At 40.2% G+C, this 22,138-nt stretch overlaps 1 protein-coding gene across 2 annotated transcripts in view; it reads left to right on the plus strand.

Annotated features, from left to right (window-relative positions):
* The window catches only part of col8a1.S (collagen, type VIII, alpha 1 S homeolog), a 63,551-nt gene that overhangs the window by 15,255 nt on the left and 26,158 nt on the right, over positions 1-22,138 (plus strand). The window contains exons 2-3 of one of the 2 annotated variants that reach the window (XM_018248831.2): positions 13,810-13,976; positions 15,325-15,418. The gene's annotated coding sequence lies outside the window, so the exon portion shown is untranslated. The remainder of the gene's footprint in view (positions 1-13,809; positions 13,977-15,324; positions 15,419-22,138) is intronic. The other variant, XM_041583350.1, reaches the window with a different exon arrangement.

Here is a 22,138-nt window from a genome sequence, read left to right on the forward strand (position 1 = left end):
CCGAGGCCTCGTTGTCCTAGTGCCCGCTGTTGGAGGTCTCATGGTCCTAGCGCTGCGGTCTGCCCGAACCCCCCGCCTGAGCACAGCGCAGGAACGTTGCATTCCTAATGCAGCTGGCTGGCATGCTGCCCCTAAAATGTTGCCACCCTAGGCTTGGGCCTTTGTGGCCTCACCACAAATCCAGGCCTGGCCAGAAACCCCCTCCCCAGCCACAATCCCCCTCTGAACCCTCCACACCAACCTGTTATCTTGTGGAGGCAGTGCGGGTTCTTAGGTGGGAGCAGGCCTTGGTCAGCAGGGCCCCCCTAAGAGTTTTTTCCCGGAAAATGTTTGAAACGGCATAAAAAAACGCCAGAAACATTGAAGTCGATATATTTCGTGCAATATATTTCAAATGGTGTGCCAATTTTCAAACCGAGCAACATTTTTTTTCAAAACTATACATTAGAATCTATAGGTGTTTCCTAATGCTCTCCATTGTGTCCATTTTTGTGCATTTGTAAATGACCCACAGTTCATCATATTTTATTCTAACAATGCAGAATTTTGCCCCGGATTTACATAGCGGGTGCCCCTAGGCCCACTGCCGTTGGTCGCCTGTGTTACCCCCTTTATTCAAGCAAATATTCATAATCGGGACCAGAGCAATGTGTATTGGGCACAGGAAATTTACAAAATGATTGTATCTCCAGCGCATCCCCAGTGTTTTTGAACCAATGTGAGTGTGGTTGGGCAGCATGCCGCCCCCTAAAATCCTGCGGCCCAAGGCCCGGGCCTAGGTGGCCTTTCCACAAATCCGGCCTGGATGCCAATGCCGATTGGATGCGAGTGTGTTTAATGTAGTATGCCCCTTCAGCAAAATTCTAATTGATTACTATACAATTTAATTCTACTGTATATAACCCCTATGCCATTGATGTTGCTTAATTCCCCTTTCTCCAGCCCAAGTGACATTATTATCATTGGGCTCTGCTAAAGCTTCAGTTTGTGTTTTATCCCCTCCCCTTAAAGAATGCAATGTACCATTTACACCTTGTAAAATTCAGCACATATATATATATATATATATATATATTTAGTTTAGCCAAGTGTTTATTTATGTGTCTGTGAAAGTCTCAGCAGGGTTGTCAGAAGTGGTGGTAGTGAAAACAACCTACGCGGAGCCCGTTTATTGATATAAAAAAGGTCTTTCCTACCTGAAATAATCTCGCTGTCACTGAACCTCAACTCCCAGCATTCCTCAATAGCGAAGTAGTTGAAGTAGTTGGAGGCTGCCGGTGGCATTACCCAGTTTGCCCGTCTCACATTACTGTATACTGAGATTTTCGGTGAGGCAGCAGATGGGTCTCCCCTTTTTGTGCCCCATTGGAGTTGGCTCTGGGTTTCAATAGCTACAAAAAGGCAGTTTGTTCTTTAGGATCTGCTGCTCCTTAAAAGAACATTTGATTCTCTAATAGTGATGGGCGAATTATGCGCCGTTCCGCTTCGCCGAAAAATTTGCGAATTTCGCAAGAAATTCGTGAAACAGCGAAAAATTTGCGAAATGGCGCCCGTTTTTTCGGAAAAATATTTTTGACGCCGGCGAATTTTCGCGAATTTATTCGCTGGTGCCGAATCGCGCAAATTCGCTGCAAATTCGCCCCTGCCGAATAAATTCGCCCATCACTATTCTCTAAGTATGACAGATATGTCTGCTAGTTTATAGCTTTGCATTCCATTGATAAAGGCTTTTGCTTTAATCTTTCATTTACACTGGTACCATGTTCTTAGCTCAGGTCTCCCCATTGTGGGGAAAAAAACCCTGACAAATGGTGTCCAAAATGGCAGTTTGCACCTTGCACTTGCAGAGTTATGATGATATATGGAATTGGTCCTGTATTTATCCTGCCATGTGTTCTGGGGGCGTTATATCATACCTCCCAACTGTCCCATTTTTCACGGGACAGTCCCAATTTTGACAGCTGAACAGCCAGAAAAAGATATAAAGTTTCTAAAACGTAATCTTTTGGCAGAGAACCCAGAATACATGGCAGGTGTACTTTGATACTTTTGTAACAATTTAAGATAAACAAAGAAACTATGTAAGATACTATTTAAGATAAGCAAAGGAGGAAGTGTAACTATTTAAGATAAGCAGGTCTCTTGGGGAAACGGTGACTTGCAGCTTAAAGAGAAATTCACCTTCATTAGCAAAACTATAATAACACATAAAACCTGACCCTAAACCCCCCCAGAAATGTGTTCAAACTTTCCATAGCCTGCCGAATTTTGTAAAATATACATGGTAATTAGGGGGTGTGGCCATAAAATGGGGGTGGTCACATTTTGCCGCGATGCACGCAGCAAATCTTTTTTTTTCTCTCTTTATATACAACATATCTTCACTAATGCAGACAACAATCCGAGATGGTTCGAAATGCGTAGGTGCCCTAAAGCACTTTATGGTGGGATTAAATTGTGTATATATTATATTAACAACAAGGGATTCTATATAAATTACACTAACCCTGTAGGATATTGATTAAGGGTAGAGAAATGCTCATGAGAAGCCACAAAAAGAAATACTCTATAACACTTTCATGCAGGTGACTTATTGATATTTGACTACAGTATCGCATTGTCTACATCATTTTACAGTTGGTTTTATGCAGCTGACAAAGCCCTGTTACTTTGTTGATAACGAGGCCAATTAGGGGCCCATATATTGCCCCTTACTGCTCATCTCACAAGTGTTTGCAGCCTGAGAAAAGCTCCATTCTGTTCCTCCTGTGAAAGTGAAAATCAGAAGTCTGAATGTCATACAAATTAGCAGTGAGGTTCGAGGCACAAAGTGAAACATCTACATAAGGAAGGGAGGTCCCCTTGCACTTTCCTTAATTGTGTGACCTAAAGTCCAGTGATTTTAAGGGATTGGACTATGTGCTTGAATCTTGCTGAAAAAAGACTTGGGGGCAAATTCACTAAGATTAGGGGTAACTTCGCCACACTTCGCCGCACTTCGCCAGGCGTAGTTTCGCCAGCGCTCCGCAAATTCACTAAAATCCGAAGTTGCGCTCAGGGGTAGCGTAAGTTTGCGAAGTTGCGCTAGCGTTGGTTAATTTGCATACGGCGCCAATTTCAAATTTCAATGGAGGAATACGTACAATCACTACAAATGCCTGGGAAACCTTCAAATCATCAAATAAAACATTTATTTTGCCCTACAGATGTGCCCACTGTATAGTTAAGTTGCCATGAGTCAGGAAATGTAGGGGGGGAAGGAGGGGAGCCCCAAAAAAATGTTCGATCTTTTTCAGCCTATCACCCATAATATAGAAAAAACGCCAGTGTTTTTTTGGGACTTAGAAAAAATGTGAACTTTTTTTGAAGCAATCCCTATCTACTCTATTGCGCTTCACCTGGTCTGAGGTGGCGAAGGAAGTCTGGCGTAAAAGGTAGCGTTCAGTACAATGCGCGCGTTAGTGAGTTTGCGTAGTTACGTCCGTTGCGAAAATTCACCAGGCATAAGGGTGCGAAGTAACACTAGCGAAACTACGCCAGCGTTCGTTAGTGAATTTGCGAAGTAATGAAAATGACCAACGCTAGCGTTAGGCGCTTTGGCGCTTAGTGAATTTGCCCCTTGGATTCGGTGCATCCCTACTTTGTACATTGAATTCTGCAACATAAATGGTCTCTGTTGTATTCATCCAACTATTTACACATCCAAACATTTTTCACTTTCTGAAACATATTGGATGGAGGCATATGTCAATATGTATGGTTTCAGCATTACAGTGAGAATTGTTTATTCAAATTAACATTTAGATGTGAAAATACAGGTACAGTATATTCTCCGGATCAGAAGCCAAGTGCATAGGGCATAATCGTGCCAATTTATCTTAATTTTATTACTTTGTTGGGAAGAATAGCTTAATCCCTATAAATTCTCACTGAGTATTAAAGGAGAAGGAAAGGCTTGCAGCACTTGACTAACGAAATAGTCAACTTTTTAGTTAAAATTCGGCTTTTCGTTCGACTGGGCACGCGCAGCCGTGCAAAGAAGGAGGAAGATGGTCACTTGGGGGTGCCTAACATTTGTCACCCCCAAGTGCTGCAAGCCTTTCCTTCTCCTTTAATGCTTCTAAAGCATGCATGTTGTCAAATAATATTGTTATTTTCTTCTATTAGTGATATCACAGCTGAGACAATTCCTTGCACAATATAGATAGTAAGCTCTGTGGGGTAGGAACCCCTGCTCTTGTGGTTATAACATAATTATATATATATACAGTATATGTAATTTTTAAATGCCGCTCCTCACCTTTCTTATTTGGTGCACATGGGCAAGGCTTAATTTACATACTAAACAAGGTAGCCCCAGCACTCTCAATATATATAACCCCCTGAAAAAATATTCTTGCCCAACTGTAACTGTAACTTTCTTAAAAAAGACACTTTTAGTTACAAAGTTTGTACAAAGTATCCATAAGCTGACGCGCCCCGTCAAGGCAGTGTCCATGCTAGTGATGGGCGAATTTGCGGCGTTTCGCTTCGCCGAAATATTTGCGAAATGGTGACGGCGTCTCGTTTTTGATGCTGGCATCCATTTTTCATTCAATTTTCACTGCGGTTTCGTGAATTTATTCGCCGGCAAGCGAATTCACACCTGGCGAATAAATTCGCCCGTCACTAGTCCATGCGTCAGTCCTATCCTAAGTGAAAAAAATAAAGTGTTTCCTTTGGGGTTATATATTGAGTGCTGGGGCTGCCTCGTTTAGTAAATTAAGCCTTGCCCACGTGCACCCAATAAGAAAGGTGAGAAGCGGCATTTCAGCTTGTGAGTGTAAAAATTTTATATTTTTTGGGGAGGTGGCTCTCTCCTTAAATGCTCGCTCTCCCAACCCCCGCCTAATGGTGTCTTTGGAAGAGATCATGCTAAATAAAGAGAAAAGCAGGTATGGTCTGTCTCCCCCCAAAGGTAACACTTTTTGCACTTAGGATAGGACTGACGCATGGACACTGTCTTGACGGGGCGCGTCAGCTTATAGATACTTTGTATAAACTTTGTAACTAAAAGTGTCTTTTTTTAAGAAAGTATATAAGTTGGGCATATCTCCCCCACCAAAGCCACATCATTTGAACTGTATATACCCCCCTACATTTGCCAGAGCCATCACAATACAAGATAACTATCTTGCATTTATTTATATATTATATTTATATTTTATATTATATTGTTTGTCTCAACTAAATAATTTTCCTGTTGTCCAAAAACAATTCTGTCTTCTCTTCTTGACTCCTCCCTTCTTGACTCCTCCCTTTTCTGTATTGGCTCCTGCACTTAATGGGATCAAGTATCCAGACAAAAGCAGGTCGGAATCACATGCCATAAATTTAAAATATTCCACTTCCCATGGAAAAGTCCAGCTGACCGAAAGAATGTCATAGATTCACTATTTGCTGGTCTTTTGTTCTATATAGATATATAGTAACAGCGACCACGAAGAATATTTAATACAATCATGTTCTGGTCTCAGTATGTAACTGAAACACTTTGAGCGTTTTATTTCTTAAAAGGCAATAAAATCAAGTTAATAAAAATGTTCATGAGGTGTATATGGTGTTTCATTTCATCGGTGGGGCGGCTAAGTTCTTATTTAGAATCACGTTGAAAAGGTGTATGATTAGAATCTTACTCAATTCATTTTGAAAAGCACACAATGAAGCCACAATATTACTATGTTTTACTAAAAAAAGTAATGTCGTTTCTGGCCAGGCTTGCGGAATAATGATAAACCCAACACAATAAGGGGCAAATTCATCAAGGGTCGAATATCGAGACTTCGATAGCGAAGTCGAAGGATTTTGCACAAATACTGCGATCGTCCGATCGAAGGAATAATCGACGATTCGAAGGATTTCAATCCAACGATCGAAGGATTATCCTTCGACCAAAAAAACTTAGCCAAGCCTATGGGGACCTTCCCCATAGGCAACATTGGGTTCGGTAGCTTTTAGGTGGCGAACTAGGGGGTCGAAGTTTTTTCTTAAAGAGACAGTACTTCGACTATCGAATGGTCGAATAGTCGAATGATTTTTATTTCGAATCATTCGAAATAGTTGTAGTCGAAGGTCGAAGTAGCCAAAAAAACCACTTCGAAATTCAAAGTTTTTTTACTTCGAATCCTTCACTCGAAGTTAATGAATTGGCCACTAAATGTGGCTAACCTGCTTGTCTTTGCCTATGAGAAGATGCTCGAGACAATGTCGAACTGGGACAGGCCCACAAAAAAACCTTATGTTTTTCACTCTCAGTACTATTATTCTTTCTCTCCTCACTCAACCTCTATATTCCTTATCTCTTTTCTTTACATATTATAATCTATTATTCCATTTATTTAGCATCTTTGTTCTCATAGAAACAGGGAATGGCCATGAAATAGGCCAAATATTTAGCAGCATGAGGGGCCACTGACACCTGGGCCCACCTGGAGTTTTCCCAGTATCCCAGTGGGCCAGTCCGACACTGGCTGGAGAAATGTTGCTGAAGTTATTGTATATATACAAAAGAGTGACATTATTTCCTTTACAGTGTGAACCTTTATTATCATGATTCAGTATTAGGCAGCTTATTAAATCACAAGTTATGCAATGGAGTCACCTAAAAGGTTGCCTATAATAAGTATTCCTCGCCCAAGTTCTCTAAAGACATGGGGGTAGATTTATGAAAGAGTGAAGTTAGAGATCTCCACAGTCCGCAGAGTGAAATTCCACCACTCTCCATTCATTTCTATGGGATTTTTAAAGGCGTATTTATCAAATAGTGAACTTTCATTTTCACCCTTTGATAAATACACCTTTAAAAATCCCATAGAAATGAATGGAGAGTGGCAGAATTTCACTCTGCGGACTCTGGAGATCTCTAACTTCACTCTTTGATAAATCGACCCCCATATGGCTTCAGAACTCTGAATCTATGTCAAATAAATGTATCTATTCTCTTCCTTTCCATGTATTCACATAATATCTGTCTATAATAAGGACAGTAAGGGGGCAGCAGTAAGCCATGCAGTTGGACAGACTTTACAAATGCCTCGGTATAACACACTATCCATAATTTGTTTCATATCAAGTTCAGACGCTCATGATATTTTCATACACTGGCATACTATCACTCACAATAGACTCTCAGTGCCCTCAAAATATAATCGAACTAAATCAGCGATCAATTCTTAGAGCAAAAAACATTATGATTGTTCATTGCTTCAGGGGTGAACTGCCATTAGCTAAGGATTACTGGGAAAAACGAATTTTGGATTTCTAATCTCGGTCAAGAATGAAAGACCAAAGTCATCTGTGCCAACCATGGGATCTGGGATCATTCCCTTCTAGTCTATGGCTGTCACCACCCATTTAACACTAGGCTAAGCCTGTCCAAGTTCAGTCCTTGAAATCTTCCAGAAGGTTGAATGTTCAATTTTACAAGTGCCAGTGAGTTAGCTGGCTTATTAAGAGCAAGTGGCAAATCCCTAAGCTTTACTTGTTGTTATTAAGGGCTGAAGTTAGGCATCGGCAAACCATTTGCTTTAGCTTTTAGCAGACAGAAAACACCTGGAAAAATGTAGACTTGTTGGCCAACAGCCCAAACAAATAGACATAAAGTAGATGAGGGTGTCGTTGTATGTTCAGCCTAATGCTTCATGTGGCTTTAAGGACCAGTGAGCGCGTTTATGAAAACATTTCTGAGAATGGTCTTGTTTTAAGACATGTTTTTCCCATCTTCCGCAGGCTTTGCCTTCAGGCCAAATTGTCTACATCATTACTGTGAAAATCTCTGTGTTTATTTTACAAAGCCTAACATTTCTGTTCTCTCTTCCCAAAGCTTTAATCTGTTTTCTAACATCTAATCCGACCCATGTTTGTGAACATGTAACAACGATTCCGTCAAAATAACTCGTAACGGGATTAAATTGTACAAACTGCCACAAAGCATTGTTGACATTGAGCAGTTCAACGTGGAATGGCAGCGATTTGTTCGTACAAATGGTAATTGATTTGCAGTTTTTATCTCCCAAGCATCTGGGACAAAACCCATTTTGGGATTTCAACCTAATTTGGAAAAAAGCCAGTGCCGTTAAGTGTCTTGACGACAAGGCTGTTGCCAAATCAAATTAAGATCCAATATTCGTATTGATAAATATCTACATGATTTCTGCATTCCTTTTATTCCTTAATGGGTGTTTCTTTTCAGTCCTGGATTACTTGGATTCTAAGCCATGTTAAAATATATTTATAATATTGGGCTGAGAATATGCATTTTTAGACAAAGCATTATTATAGTATCCAGGTATCACCATAATTTGAATATGCCTTCTCCAACACACCTCTGCATAACCCAAAGCAGTGGTATTGGTTTGGGTCGTGCAGGTGATGAGTCACGTTGGTGGTTACCATAATTGACCCAATAATCTCACCTAGTTGTGCAGAAAAGCACACTTTGCTGTGTTGTGTAGCTTATTACACTCATCAGCTCATCATTGTTTGTTTACAATTCATTGGGTGCAAGTCTGGTGCCTATTGACTCAATCCTCGAGATGCCAACAGTTTTAGGGTGGCAGTAGTTTCACGATTTCTGAGCATCAATTCAGTTGTGCACCATCAGAAGGGGCAGGATGGACATATTTACATGTGAAAGTGTAGGAGCAAGCACTTTAATCAAATGGATCATTTTGCACTCTCCATTGCGTCCATTTTAGAGCAACTGCACTTGCGGGGGGATCTTTAATTATGCCAATACCTAAAAAACTAGGAAAGAATAAGAAATCTCAGAAAACACCTTCCCCTTGATGGGAGGCTTTTCAAGATATTATTACAGACAAATAGTCTACAGAAGATATAGGAACAACTTCTATGGCCTCTTTCAAATAAGGACACATGGCTGCCATGTCTAATGGGAGACAGAAATTTTAAAAATCTGCTGAAGCATTACAAATTTTAAAGGGCATGTAAAGGCAAAAAAATAAAATCCAATTTTTACTTTCTTTAATGAAAAAGAAACCCATCTCCAATATACTTTAATTTAAAAATGTGTAAGAAACCTGACTGTATGCAGTGAAATTCTCCCTTCATTTACTGCTGTGGATAGGAATTGTCAGATGGTCCCTAACTGCTGAGCAGGGAAACAATCATACTTATGAACAGCAGTAGGAGCCCCTGCCTTACTTCCCAGCCATGCAGAACTCAAGCAGCTTTGTTTGTTTCCCAGTAGAGCAGTTGGCGACTGTGTACAGATTTGTATTGGATTTTATTTTTGCCTTTACATCCCCTTTACTATTTCCAACTCCAGCTGCAGGGACAAAGATCATGGAGCCAGATTTAAACAGACAAACTGGGATTCTATTTGGAGGATTATTTTGCTGCAGCCACTGGTTCTGCAGAGTTGGAGAATGTTTTTATTAAACAATACAAAAACTATAAACACATATATAACCCAGGACCCAGTGCAGTCTGTATATTCTGATTATTAATCAGTCTTGCTGTATTGGCTTCTGGCAGATATTATTTGACTTGTACTGTTTTGATCATTTATGACGATCCCTAAGCAGCCCACACCACACTGAGCATGTGCACAGTCTTGGTCTTGCAAAGAGGTATAACAAAGTTACAAAATGGTGACCCCCTGTGGCCAACCTGTATGATTAGGCTTTGTAGCGCAGTAAGTTCATGTTTATATTTAGTATACAAAATACAGCATTTCTACCGTATTCTATTTTTAGACTTTACTTCCCCTTTAAGGGCATTATAAAAAGAATACGAATATAAATTCCTGCTCTTAAAACATGAATAAGGTATAATCCAGAAACAATTTCTACAAGATACTGTATATATATATATATATTATGTTAGCACTGTGTTCACATTGTCCTCCACTTAAACCTCACAAGCCAGTCTGGCCTCGGCAGATCTGCAGTGAAGAATAAATCCGCTAAATTCTTCTTTTGTTCATGAAAAATTCTGCCTGTCATTTCTTTCAGAATATTTTAAGATTTGCTAGCATACGTGTGTTCTCTCGAATCTGAGAACCAAAGCCCAGGCTTTTCCATGTGTTTGTAATGGATTTAGGACAACCTGTAAGATTGACTCGCTCTGCCAGGCTTCTGAATCCAATGGCTGTTTAATTCCTAGTATAATATAAGGTGTTTGTTTAAAGATTCTGACTACTGTGGCAGATTTGTAGATATTTTAAGGGCACTAACTGATTAGAAAGCACTTGTCAAGCAAATCTTTAGATTTAGGAAAGTGACAGATTAAAAAGAGCTAAAAAATCGTTGGGGGTTCGTGGGGATTGACCAAGTCAGGCTTGGGAATGTACCACTTCTGAGCACAGGGCGCCATATGTATATAAACAAATCATAAAGACAAATAAGCTCAGCATGAACAAGTATATTATACACTGATATGGGTCCATAAGTGAAAATGGAATATCTGTCATTTTGGTTGAGGTTAAACGAAAGTGTTTCAGATCCCAGTTTAAAGTAAAAAGAGCCTGCGTTAGAATTTCTGTGATTAATTCAGATGGAGTCCCTATTACCATAAACCAAATTCATGAACTCCTGGGGCATCCTATTGCAATTACTAGTGATGGGTGAATTTGTCCCGTTTCGCCAAAAAAATGAGCAAATTTCCCACGAAATTCGCGAAACGCTTAAAAATTAGTGAAGTGTGAATTTTGATGCCCGCGTCAATTTTGAAGCCAACGTTAATGTCAATGGGTGTCCGAATTATGTTGACGCGCAACGGTTTTGACACGACTGACTTTTCCGACCAAAACTTGTTGACAGCAGCAGTTTCGCAAATTCATTCGCTAGCGGCGAAATGCGGCAATTCGTCGCTAATTCGAATTGGCCCATCACTAGCAATTACAGGTAGGAATGTAAGAAGGCAGCTCAGCAAATGGCTGCAGAGATAAATACCTGGGATGTTCAGGTTTATTACTAAAATAACATCTGGACATTATGTGACCTTAGTAATGATGCTACAGACTATGGATATACAGTCTACTTGTATTTCACTTTCTCTTGATACCTTCTCTTGTACAGATATAGGACCTGTTATCCAGAATGCTCGGGACCTGGGGTTTTCCGGAAAACTGAACTTTTTGTTATTTGGATTTTCATACCTAAAGTCTACTAGAAAATCATTTAAACATGAAATAAACCCAAAAGGCTGGTTCTGCTTCCAATAAGGATTAATTATATCTTAATTACTGTTTAATTATAACAGAGAAAACGAAAACCGTTATTAGTTCCTGGTGATTGTAGTTACCCAGGTAGTTGCTATTGTTGGCTGCAAACTGCACCAGGCTGGAACACTAGACCTGTTGGACCAGTACTAATAGGCTGGGTGATGTTTTCAGAAAACATAAGTACAGTCCCAGGGTTCGACATTATAATCACTAGGGTGAGGGACTAACATTTTGGCACCACTAATGATTTAAACTCTCCTCCTCCTTTAGCCCTCCATAAATTAACAGCAATTCATTTCCTACAACCAAATGGAGATTTTTTTTATGACGTTGGCATTGCATTTATCCTGCCATGTTCTTTGGTTATTAAAGGACAAGGAAAGGCTAAACACAATAAGGGTTGTAGGGAAAGGCATACCTAATTGCAGCCCAACAGTGGAGTCAGTTAGCTGAAGCACAGCTCCTTTTAAAATATCCTTAGTCGATTGTTTCCAAAAAAAGCAAAGTATAGCAGTAACATTACCCAAAAAGCATTGCACTGGTCTCAAGACCAAGACTGCCGCACATGCGCAATAGCTATTCTTTCGTTAAGCCACATGCGCACGTCCAATGTTTTATGAACGCGCTTTCGTTCCCTGGAGCTGAAGAACCAGCACAGGTGCTGCGCCCACCCTGCCCTCCTTGCACATGATCAATGGAAAGAACACGCACGGTAACGCGTTCCATTTAGGAACGTCAGACATGATGCTACAGGGAGAAATGATTGCCTTTACAGAAGGTATTTTCACAAATACCTGGGAGAGGTTAATGCAACCATTTAAATCAGCGGCCCCCAACCTTTTTTGGACCGGGAACTGGTGCAAAAGCAAAATTTTTTGCAATAAGCGGGGATGGGGTCAACGCAACGCATCAAATTTGGTTGCACCGGCGTCCAATCTGGTGCTCCACATTAATTGTGGGCTGGGCTCGGTGGCCCAGTTCAGGAGTGTCCGGCGGTTGGGGACCCCTGATTTAAATGATTCACTTACTAAAATTGGCCTTTCCTTGTTCTTTAAACACGAAACTGCCACTATATTTATCCTAAATTGCAGGTGTACTATACATTGAACTGCCAGTTAGTGATGGGCGAATTTATTCGGCAGGCGCATATTCGCTGAAAATTTGCGCAATTCGCCGTCAGCGAATAAATTCGTGAAACGGCTGCAAAAATTCGCTGGCGTCAAAAAAAATTGTCGAAAAAAAACGGATGCCGGCGTCAGAAACGTCCGCAAAAAAAACGGACGAATTGTCCGTAAAAAAACGGCTGTTTGGCGAATTTTTTGCCGTTTCACGAATTTTTGCTGGAAATTTGCGAATTTTTCAGCTGCAAATTCGCCCATCACTACTGGCAATATATTTAACTTTAACAAACAAGGGAAAGTTGTGCTCACCACTATTTTTTATAACCATTAGGCGGGGGTGCAATGAGGCTGTGACCACAAAATACATATAGTCACATACAAGAGTCCTCTGCACTCAACCCATTATCAATATATTTAAGACAGAGACATTTTGTGCTACTGCTACTGAAAAATGCCTTACCCTTTAAACAACACAGGGATTGTTTGTCCATATATTGCAATATATTTAAGCTGAACAACTACGTCAAAGTCATCCCATATCTGGCCAGTCCTATGCTCAATTTTATCTGATTCATTAAGAATTCTATTGCTTCATTATACATTTTACAAAGGGACTAAGTTTTACCTGCAACTTAACTTGCTGCTTTCAAAGTAAAACCATAGAATTCTTAATGAATCAGATGAAAATTAAGCGTAGGACAGGCCAGATATGGGATGACTTTGACGTAGTTGTTCAGCTTAAATATATTGCAATATATGGACAAACAATCCCTGTTTTGTTTAAAGGGTAAGGCATTTTTCAGTAGCAGTATGCACAAAATGTCTCTGTCTTAAATATATTGATAATGGGTTGAGTGCAGAGGAATCTTGTATTTGTCAATATATTTAACTTGCCATGTGTTCTGGGGGCATTATATGTGAAATTTGCACTTAATTTATACTCCCATGTGTTCTAGGGACATTATGGGCCAGATTCAATTCATGGAGAAAATCTCACGTGAAAATTCACTTTTCTTCAAACTCAGTTTAAATTTCATAGACTTCAATAGAGTTTTCACATGATAAACCATGAGATAAGTTTTTCTGAATCTTGTCCATGAGTTTCACGTGATAAACCTTTTTCTCACTGAATTGAATCCGGCCCAATATATGAATTTGGCGCCATATCCCGAAATGTGTTCCGGCCTGGGATGTATGAAATCGTTATTGTATTTATTGTTTGATGTGCGCTGGGGTATTCTACATGAAATGTGTAATATATTATCTTGAATTGTGTTCTGGAAGTTTATTTTGTGTAGAATTGTTACTGCGGTTATACTGTTCTTTGGTATCATTAATATAATTGCTGTTGTCATACGTTAAAGGAATTTATGTAGAGAATCGATTTAATAAGCAAACGCAGACACTAAAATCACCCTCCATCTACTGTAAAAAATATTTAATTCTCATTATTTTTATTTACAGCTTGATCCCTTCATAGAATCGCCCAGTTGGCAATCCAATCAGATCTTCAAAAATCCCAACGGAATAATCAGCCCAGCAGTCGCAATCACCTTCAATTGGAATTAACCTGTGGATGGCAAGACTGTTGAGCAGACAATAAAAGAAGTGGAGATAAAATTAAAGATAAGGTAATAACCGTGAAAATTCAGTAATATCCCACCCCTCTCTATATGCAAGATCACACAACAAAAGATTCTAATTATAGAGAGGAGACTTCAGCGAATTTCTCCCATTTTGAAAAATTTGCGGAAAAATCGTGAAATCGGAAAGTTTCATGAAAAAGTAGTGAAATTCTAAAATTTTCACGAAAAAAATCGGGAAAATCTGACATTTTCACGAAAAATCTGGAAAATCGGAAATTGACAATCGCGTCCAAGCTCACGCTGCCGTTAAAGTCAATGGGCATCCGAATAGTGTTGGCGATTTTGACGTGAGCGACTTTTCCAAAAAAAATTTGCCCCCGCAGAAATTTTGCTGGTGAATTTTCCCAGGATATTTGCAAATTCATTCGCAGGCCGCGAAATGCAGAAATTTGCCACAAATTCATACCAGGCGAATTTATTCGCCTATCACTACCAAAGACTGATAGCTCTAGTGATAACACAGATTGATGTGTTCCAAATATTCGGAAATAGTATTATTGAGAATATGTATTCTTCATATAATAAGAAGATATAATAATTCTTAAATAGTTATCCCTTTTAGATTGTATTCATTTGTATTAGGGATGCACTGAATCCAGGATTCGGTTCGGGATTCGGCCAGGATTCCGCCTTTTTCAGCAGGATTCGGCCGAATCTTTCTGCCCAGCCACACCGAATCCGAATCCTAATTTTCATATGCAAATTAGGATTGGGGAGGGAAATAGTGTGACTTTTTTTTAGAAAACAAGGAAGCAAATTAGGGTTCGGATTCGGTTCGGTATTCGGCCGAATCTTTCACGAAGGATTCGGGGGTTCGGCCGAATCCAAAATAGTGGATTTGGTGCATCCCTAATTTGTATAGTATCTCAAGATACTGGTCTAACTGGGCAACTTAGAAATGCTCCATCATTGGTGTTGGGTATATAGGGGTATAATTGTGCTCCGTAAAGAACTCAAGGGTCCACCAATTTCACCAGGTAAAAATAAGAAAATAGAATTGTCCACAAAAAAAAGAGTGAGTATAAAATTGTTCAACATGGAATACAAAATGGAATACATTTTAAGCAAGACCGAGACGCTCATATTTCTTCTGCATAAGGAATCAGGGTGAGGAATTTACAGTATATCTTTGCTCTTACCCAAATGAACATTTTCAGTAGATAATTAGCTTTTAATGAGAAAGGTTCTGAGTATTTGCCGTATTTCATCCTTTCATCGCAAAATATACACTGGGCGGCTTGTGCTGAAGGTGCATCTCATTTAATTCAGATTACTTGATACACTAGACGCTACACAAACACAGGCTGCATTTACACATATTAATTGCTTCTAGGTGGTGATCCCAGAAGAAAGAACGACTGTATCTGACAGTTGTACATGAAACGTCTCCATCAACAGCACCTTCTTCCACAGGTCCAAGCGTAAATGTAAGTAACACAATTATTGCTAAATGAAGAGGCATGAAGAGCACTTCTTTCTAAATTGCCTTGTGCTACACCAGCATTGTCCAACCTAAGTCTATCTAGAGAGTAGTAGTTTAGCAGCAACTACAGGGCCATAAAATGAACAACCAAGGTGGCAGTTGTTGGATAAAGTGCAAACCTACCAACAAATGCCCCACTTGCATTGTTAGACAGTTATTAAACCTTGACACATAGGGCCCTATAACCACAGGACAGTGTAGTTCCAGGGATAATGGATGATGGAGATTGGATGTAGCGCTTCACATTCAAGCCACATACAGAAGAGGACTTTCTGTTGAAGAAATTCCTCTAAAACCTTTTGTCCATAAGAAGTTTGAAGGTGCAATGTGACAATATTTGGCAGTAACGTTATAGCTTTTGTAGACGGCATCAAATAATTCATTTCCACCTCCCCACAACACTCTGGGAAGACAAAGTAAAAACAAAAACTGTTACTGTATGGTACTGTGCTACATCGTTTAGACAATACTTAAAGGGATACTGTCATGGGAAAAAATTTTTTTTCCAAAATGAATCAGTTAATAGTGCTGCTCCAGCAGAATTCTGCACTGAAATCCATTTCTCAAAAGAGCAAACAGATTTTTTTATATTCAATTTTGAAATCTGACATGGGGCTAGACATATTGTCTATTTCGCAGCTGCCCCAAGTCATTTGACTTGTGCTCTGATAAACTTCAATCACTCTTTACTGCTGTACTGCAAGTTGGAGTGATATCACCCCCCCTCTCTTTTCCCCCCAGCAGCCAAACAAAATAACAATGGGAAGGTAACCAGATAGCAGCTCCATAACACAAGATAACAGCTGCCTGGTAGATCTAAGAACAACACTCAATAGTAAAAACCCATGTCCCACTGAGACACATTCAGTTACATTGAGAAGGAAAAACAGCAGCCTGCCAGAAAGCATTTCTCTCCTGAAGTGCAGGCACAAGTCACATGACCAGGGGCAGCTGGGAAATTGACAATATGTCTAGCCCCATGTCAGATTTCAAAATTGAATATAAAAAAATCTGTTTGCTCTTTTGAGAAATGGATTTCAGTGCAGAATTCTGCTGGAGTAGCATTATTAACTGATTCATTTTGAAAAAAAATGTTTTTTCCCATGACAGTATCCCTTTAATAAAAACCAGTTTAGTAGGCTAGGCACACCAGTGAGAAGATAAAGTTAACCTGCCTTATTGAGAAATGGATATGGTGTAGGTGCAACCTTTTTGGGGTTACTTACTTCTTCAGGTGAAAATCCCTCAACAGTTGTAGAGGGTGAGTAGATATGCTGTATCCCTACAAGGAGTAGATGCTCCTTGTGATTTTTTTAAACATTGTGAAAGATCAAGCCAAGGATATAACATGTTTTACTGTTAACCCACCATAATGCTTCCATAATGCTTCCCTTTCCCCGGGGAATGCAGAGTTCTGCCATTACGTCTGGAGCCTGGTGTAAACTCCTGGAATTTGCACAACCATGTAAGTCTTTCAGCACAAACTGTGAACTTTGCACTTCCAAAGCTTGATACATTTCTGCATTCCTGCATCTCGCCCTCGTGGGTTTATAGATCTAAGGAGGGTCTACCCTGAACAATGGTCTTCTGAGACACCAGCTGGCGAGGGAGGAATAAAGAAAATGAAAATGGCATAAGATAATTAAAACATAATTAAAATGGCATAAAATAGTTTGCAGACTATAATAAAGTGATATGCATGGGGGTGTCTATAGGTTCCTAACATATATAGAAATCATCAGAGATTATAGTTTCTTGATGTGCCCTGATTCTATCACTTTGCATTGATATTAAGCCCCTCCGCTAAGTACAGTCTATACTTGTTAAGCAATCGTTCTGCAAACATTAATGCTATCATTAAAGGAGAAGGAAAGTCTTCTTGCACTTGGGGGTGCCAAATGTTAGGCACCCCCAAGTGATTGTATTGACTTACCTGAAACGCTGGGCCGGTGCTCCTATCAGCAAAAAACTGCACCGGCCCGGGGTTATACCAGTGAGCACCACGAAGAGATCCTCTTCCATCTTTCCCTTTCTTCACGCAGTTGCGTATGCGCAGTAGAGCGAAAAGCGGAACTTTAACTAAAAAGTCTCCTATTTTGTTCCATCGGGACTATTGTCCAGGGCCCCCGGGCCCCCCCACCCCTACTCCAACGCGCCCCTAGGCGCTGACAGCACCGCTCAGTGCGCATGCGCTGAAGGCACTGCGCAGCATCGGGAAAAAAATTTGTTTGTCGAGAGGGGTCTTCAGGAGAGGTGGGTCTGGGCCAGTCTGACACTGCTCTGTAGTTACAGAGTTATAAAATATGTCTTTGCAGCTAAAATATACTTGGGCAGTGAAACAGTAAGATCCAAAAGAGACCACAAGCACTGAGTGATAACTAGGCTAATGGTTGGTCCCACATTGTGGATATGCTATAAGAATTTAAATACACTCAAGTACATTTAAGTAAAAGTGTTGAACTGGAAAGCCCCAGCTTGTAGGCTGTAATACCCATCATTCTCTGATTGTTTTAAGAGTCTCAGTTAACAGCAGCTGGAGGTCCATAGTTTGACACCTCTCTTTAGTAAAATACTTCCTTAATTACACTTCGTGGGATAGAATTTGACCTTACCGCTAAAACTTCAAAGCATTTAAGAGACCAGAATAAACACATTCCTACCTAAGGTTTATCAAACCATTTACTAGGGTTTATTTAAACATTTTTGCCAGCCTTGGTACAATTAAAAAATCTTTTACATTCCTGGTACAATTTCCTTCCTTCCTTTATTGCAAAAAATTCCTTTGACTGAGGAATCCATATATTTCATTTCATTTTTTTTTGAAGGGAGACGTACAGAATGTTTACATAGTGAGGGGTCTGAATTTATACTGGGTATATAGATCAAGGATATATAAATGTTGTTAAAAAAAAATTTATTTTACACAAATTATGTAAAGTTCAACAATTAACTTGAAGGTTATTATAGAACGAAATTAAAGGACGGCCTCAGCACTCAAGGTATTAATTATTATTATAATTTAATTGTTATTACTATGGTCGATGTCCTTTCTGGTCACATATATCACACTGTAGCTTCTATGATTAAACTATATACCTAATGAGTTCATCTCCCAGCCTGCTCACTTGATTGGCGAGGAAAGAGCCTGGTTGCAGAATTCATAATGACCTGGAGTAAGATCAACCTCTAGAAGTTTTCAGGAGAGGGCAGACTAGCAGAAAGAGTAATGTCTAAACCACAGCATAGTAAGAGAATCTTCTGTAATGTCTGTAATGCTGAATATACACTCCAAAACCAAATGTAGAAGGCAAGGGCAGGAAAGGTGTGAGGTTGGGAGAAGTTGGGAGAAAGAAACAGAAGAATTGAGGGTTTATAAGATGAACAAGGGTGGTGGTGTTAGCAGAACACAGCAGTTAGCAAAGAAAAGAGACTTCAGGTACCCCAAATGGAAGAAGTAGGAAAGCACAAGATGATTCATTGCAGGAGACCTTATAGTCACAATTTTAAAGAAAGAAGAAATAGAAATTAGTTGTCTCTCGGAGGGCAAGGGAATAAAGAAACAGAGTAAGATAGGTGAACAATGTGGAAAGAGATCTGAATGGGATCTGAACTTGACAGCCAATTATTAGAGAAGTTGGCGGCTAGATGTTCCTTAGTCAAGGAAGGGAACTATTAATATTAATCAGATATTTCCAAAAGAGAAGTTGCAAACCTTCTATACTAGAGCTACAGGAAGGAAGAGTTCAAGCACAGGCAGGGCCGGACTGGGAGTAAAAAGCAGCCCGGGCAAAAACATCAAAGCAGCCCACGTGTAAAGTTATGATCATCTTGTACACATCCACTCATTTATTGGGATAAAACTGCAAAGAATTATGTGCATAAAGGGCTGCCTTTCTCACTTAAGTGTAATACATGTAAAATATGTTAAATATTCTGCAGCCTTGTGTCTTTATATGGTACAGAACCCCTTCTAATATCCTTATTATACTGTAGGGTATCTGTTACTATAGGCACCATCTCTCCCTACTATACCTGCTATCCCACAGTCACACTCCCTTCCCAGAGACTATTATCCACTGTTACTATAGACACCATCTCTCCCTACTATACCTGCTATCCCACAGTCACACTCCCTTCCCAGAGACTATTATCCCACTGTTACTATAGACACCATCTCTCCCTACTATACCTGCTATCCCACAGTCACACTCCCTTCCCAGAGACTATTATCCACTGTTACTATAGGCACAATTTCTCCCTGTTATAGAGAAAAATGCAGGCTTCTGTCATGGCCTTTCTCCTCCAGTAACTCTCCCCAAACTCAATGTGGCACATTCCCCCTAGCTGATTTTCACATGCCCAGGGGAACATCATGCCAGTAGCTTGCTATTAATCCCTCACCTAGGTACCTGAAGGCCCCACAAAGCTTGTTCCCATAGTGCTTATTGCTCTCCCTCCATCCTGGCCATTGCTACCAGGGAGGCCAGGATGTGTCCTGGGTGAAGGTGGACAGCCCCTAGTAGGATCTGCGGAATCGGGGGCCTCACTGTGCAGTTGTAAAAAGCCTGAGCTAAGCAGCATCTGTTAGCCTCCCCCCCACACTTAACTAAAACCTTTGCTGTTATTTCACATTTTATTTTTTTCTCTGGCCTAGGACAGTAAAGTTATTTTGTTCCCATAGATTTAACTGACAGATGGCACTGGCATACTAGCAGAACCTTTCTCAATCACATCCAGCTTTGAATTGACTACAGAGAAATCAATATTATCTGTACAGGCACAGAATTGTTCTATTAACTTAATGCAACTGCCATTTTATTTCATTAATAACAAGCAATATAAGGTTAAATAAGCATTGAATTGAAAGAGCTTCTGCGCAATCAATGCTGTTTTCCAGGTGAGGCGCGGCCCACTTAAATAAAATATAGAGCGGCCCCTAGGGCAAATGCCCGAAGAGACAGATTCTCAGTCCGGGCCTGAGCACAGGTAACTGGAGGGGAAGATACAGAGGAAGGTGAAAAAATAGCATTTCACTATTCTGCATTTGAAAGGGTTTTTAATATAATGTGCAGATTTTTCTTTTTTATTATTTCCTCTGGTTGAACTAGCAGCTAGACAGGTTATATAGAGATATAAAAGGTTGAACTTGATGGGCGTGTTTTTTTCCACTTAACTTACTATGTTACAATGGTGGAGGATATGGCAAGCCTTAGGGCACAGACACACACACATATTCGGGGAGATCAGTCGCCCAACGACAAAACTCCTCTTCTTCGGGGCGACTAATCTCCACAAACTACCTCCCGCTGGCTGGAATGTAAATCGCCGCAGGATGGCAATCGGTGCACTTTGTTTTCCGAATCCGCCCGAAGTTGCCTCATGAGGAGACTAAATCTCCCCGAATCTGAGCTTGTGTCTTTGCCCTAAAACCGTATGTGGTTTACGTATAGAAAAAAAGCAGGATTGTCTGGCCAGAGGATCGTATTAAATGAGTGAAGACCACATTTGTAGCCAAGAATGATTGTATTTGTGCATGATTTGCAACAACCAAATTTAAGAACATGGGAATGTCTTTGAACATAGCTAGTTTTTGCTGAACGCCTGGCTGGCGCTATTTAGGCCTTGTGCGGTGGGGCATGACAGGAGCCAGTTTATCAAGGGCAGATGTAAGTATGTTATTGTATATTGAAGTAGCCAAGACCAGACTGGAAGTTGTGATGATGATAAATTATAGCAAGTCGGCAGAGGAGAACAGGAGCATGTCTACGTCTTATGGGCCATGCTGTATTTGCTTGAGGGAGGTGGAGGAGAAAAGGTTTTCATTTGGAAGCATAGAGAATAGTGAAATGATGAAGCTGAAGAAATAATACGCCATTTTGTTAATAGGGATGACAGAATCCCTGAGCATGTAGAAGATGAAGAAGAAGATAAGTATGACACCTGAGTAGAAAGGAAGTGTGAGGTAGGGCCAGGAGGACAATATATTACAGCAATTAATATGAAAGAAAGTTGACTAAACCACCACTGCCTAGTGGAATGTAAGGTATAGGGTAGGGCGGCAGATTATGATGTTGAAAAACCCTAAATCTTTCTAAGGGCAGTAGCTTCTGAGTAGGGATTGGACCTTGGATTCTTTTTCATATTTAGTCCACACCCAAGTATGTCAAGAAGATTTTTTCATCGGAAAGGGCCTGAGAACATGATTATAATACCGTCTGACCTTGTGCCTGTTATCATATCACCACCATGGTCACCACAGGAGTATGAAATGAGCCACCTGAAATGGCCTTGAGATGGGCAACCTATGGTGGAATCTTTAGCTCGACAAGACTTTGGAAGCAGAGAAGACTTCTCAAAATGAAATAAATGAAATTTCCAGTGGGAAAGTGTTTGGAGGCAGAGAGGGGTTACCTAAGGTTCCCTGTGTTTAACATTGGTGTTTGCCTGGGAAGTGAGAGAAAGAACTTTTCCCAACACACAAACTGCACAAATGTGACAGAAGTAGCACAGAAGCGACACAACACACAGGCTTCTTGTTGCTCACAGGGAACTTTCATGTGTCAGTAAAAGCATCCATGGGCAGAATCTAACCTCTGCTGCACTTCACGTATCCTAATATGTTTCACACATGCATGAGAGATTGTATGGGAGTGACCTAGTCTCC

The sequence above is a fragment of the Xenopus laevis genome, chromosome 2S (assembly GCF_017654675.1).
Source record: "Xenopus laevis strain J_2021 chromosome 2S, Xenopus_laevis_v10.1, whole genome shotgun sequence".
NCBI lineage: Eukaryota > Metazoa > Chordata > Amphibia > Anura > Pipidae > Xenopus > Xenopus laevis.